Raw genomic sequence first — 3,669 nt, forward strand, 5'->3', positions numbered from 1 at the left:
CGTGTGTGTGTATGTGATTTATGTTCATCATTTCACTATGCATGTACACTGACATGCATAGGCTATTGTTTCAACTCCATTAAGAACTCCAGAAATCTGCTTGTCAAATTCCCTTGTAAAAAAAATAAATACATATCACGATAATAAATGGAAAAGTATTTGCAACAGGGCTTTTTATTAGTATTATCTTTATTATTATTATCATTATTATTAAAAGGATGAAAAAGATAACCATGATGTGTATGTCTTTATAGTCACAGTTTGGTAAGAGAAATAAATCATCTTATTTAAGACTAAGAAAAATTGGAATGCTAACAGAAGTTAGGTCCTAATGAAAGAAAAATAGAAGAATCTTCTGGTTTTGAAACATCTACAGCATCTTGTTTTGCACAATTGAAGGAAGAACTAGATGAGACAAGATGGCTGCATTGTGCATATGATTACACCAGTTAACTGACTGATCTATTTACACCTTAATGTGCATTAAGCAAGTAGAAGCTCTCGTGGCACAAATTTCTGTACGTACTGAGCATGGGATTTTAAGAATTTACAGTTCTTACTTTAAGATGGTATTAGTAAAATGTAAGCATAATGAGCATAACTGCTTTTAAATATGAATAAAAGAAAACTCAGTTAACAAGCTAGCAGAAACACCTGTCCTTGGGTATTCCTTTCCTTGAACTAGAGTAGCAAAGGGAAGAGACCAAAACAACGAGCAGTTCAGGCATCAAAACTTTCCATAGAAACAGGGTAAATTTGCCTGCTGGCATACTTACATTGCTACCAAAATCCATGAAAACTAGTTTAGAGATGGGCAGACCTTAATGGAAATTTGACAGTGTTATTTTCTCCTACCTCAGCCCAGTATCAGTGCAGGCTTACTAAATATGCTTGTTCCTTTAAATTGTTAAGCAAATTTTCATAGAGGTGACATCCTAAATCACAGCAACGGTTGTTTTGTCCATTTTCTCGGAGAAGTGTTCACTATCATCTGAAAACATTACTGTCCAATTATGGAAAACATTCAGCAGAAGCTTAGGGCTGGAGAAGCAAATGAAATCTTAATAATTGCCTTTGACTGATTTGTTTCTGTTACAAAGAATGCCTCAAAATATAAACATTTTTGCTAAATTTAATGTTAAATGGCACATTCATTTCACAAATAATACATGGGAATAAAAGTAACTGCACAGAATTCTCTCTTTTTGTTGAGAAAAGTTTCAATCTTCATTGATGTTCTAATGGATATTTATTCTGAAAGTTATTGAGAAAACCACTCGGTATTAAACTTGTCTAATATTTCTGCCCGTGTGAAATGCTTTCCATTCAAGTGACTTTTGAGATATATTATACACTCACTGTGGGCTTAATTTGTTCTTCAGCTAGAATATTTACTTTTCAGAAAAGAAATGAGAAAGTGACAGGATAGTTCTGAAGTGTCACTGTGATGTTGTTTCTACAGATGAGTAACCACGTGGAGTCTTCACTGTGGGTGGACGCTGATATCTAGGCTGATCCCAACCTGAAATACGTACAATACTTTACGGATCAGCTTTTGCTCTTTAAGCTACCATTTGACAATCAAAACAAAGCACAGACTGTCTATGCACAGGTTCAGTGGAACTGTATACATTATTTTCTGCCTTATGTACTCCTGAACCTGAGGGATGTGATACTAACATCTATTTAACATGTTTGCTTTACTTGGCAAATACTGAAAAATGTTACTCATCTCCCAAATCAGTGAAACAACAGAAAGGGATAAGAGATATATCAATAGTTCAGAGGGGGACCATCTCGCCTATCTTTACCTGCTTTTTGTCTAACCAGTTGTCAGTGCTCTACTGCTATTTGGTGGAGAAAGATAGCTACTTCCAGTTCATCCCAGCTTAGATATCTATTTTAGGATGGGATGAATCACACTCTTGACGTGCCTCTATTTCTTCATCGACAATAGAGAGTGTCTAGACAATTAGCTGAAAATGGGCACTTGAAGATAACTAGAGTTAGGTGACACGAATCCCACCTGCAGTTGGTATAAAAAAAGGAAAAAAGGTTTGATTAAAAAAAAAAAAAGAGCACCTCAGGCTCCAAATCATCAGAGTGATCAACTCTCATATTCGAAACTACATTAGTTAATTCATGAGCTGGATCATCTTGAGAAACTGCCTACACTGAGACATTTTTCCTGTATATACCCTTGAGAAGACAACTCTGCTACCCTTCCTCCTGCTGCGTAGTTACTGCTGACTGCACTTAGATCTCTTATAGAAGGAGGATCTAGTCACGGTAAGCCTGGATACAAGCACAATCCTGAGAGTACGAGCCAGGAAAAGAGTGATTTAAAAAGAGGCGCGGGGGGGGACAGGCATCAGTTAAACATGAATTCATCAGAACCCCAAACAGCATAACTTCAGACATTCCAGAATATGAAGACTGCTAGGTGAAGCCTAGTTAAATAACAAAAATTAAGTGCCTCCATGCATTTTTAAAAATGCATATATATATATGTATATATGCATATATATTTATCTCCATCTTTAGGGATGTAAATCTTTTTTGAGAGTCAGGTCTTACATAGCTTTGATTCTTTTTCAATTCATCTGGATGCCTGACACCTTTCAGAGAATATGCAAGAAAAGAAAAAATCCAAAAGAGGAAAATCAAGAATTAGACAATGTGATAAACATGGCTATATTCCCTTTAAAAATAAAAATACTAAATCTCTGGCTTTTAGTGTCTTCTATTACATTGTCTTTAAAAGGAACAGAATAAGGACATAATATTGAATTTCACTAAATGAGAGGGGGAAGAATAAAAGTCATCAAACAAGCAAAAGGAATGTTAAAAAAAAAGATGACACGAACATGAAGAATGTTTTAAATGGAGTAGTGGGCCCTAGGGTCTAATATTTCTCAGGAACTATGACAGCATTATAAAAGACAGAATTTATATTTTTTCATTATGAATAAAGTTGAGGTAAGAAGTTGATTTCACTTTTAAAAGCTTGGCCTAAAACTAAGAAAGCACACAATATTCATGCAACATAAAATGCACTTTTACTGAATAGTAAATTTTGAATGAATACTTTCAATTTCTATAATAAAATATAAATATTTTTAAAATAAATAAGATTCTTGTTGAGAGCTTTAAACACTAGGTTGGCAAAGCTTCCATTCACTTTCAACAGGATAATGTTATTAGCAAGTCTGGATTTTACTGTATGGCTTTCTAAAACTATTTGAAAGTTAATACATTGATACTATGAATAAAATCCATTTCCTGTAATGCACTATTGAATATCTTCAGTAGCTGCCATCTTTGCTTTCTAGGATTATGCCAGGTTTGAGTCAATTAACTCACAAATATAGCTTGACAGGTATGGTAGACTCTTTTTGTTCAGAGTTACAAGGTTAAGTAATTTTGTTGTTTAACTTCATTATCATATAGAAAAGGGACTGCTCTACATTGCTTTGGCAATGCAGCTAGCAAGAAGCTGTGGTTAGGTATGACACATCTCCTTGCTGCACACAGAATATAAAAATAATGGTTGAACTAACATGAAATAGAAGCTTTCTATGGGATATGACAACTTGTGTTTCAATCATCTGTTATCGCTATTTTTTTCCACAAACAAAAAATCCTATACTGAAAAATAAGATATTTTTG

Source organism: Grus americana, chromosome 1, assembly GCF_028858705.1.
Source record: "Grus americana isolate bGruAme1 chromosome 1, bGruAme1.mat, whole genome shotgun sequence".
In the NCBI taxonomy this organism is placed as follows: domain Eukaryota; kingdom Metazoa; phylum Chordata; class Aves; order Gruiformes; family Gruidae; genus Grus; species Grus americana.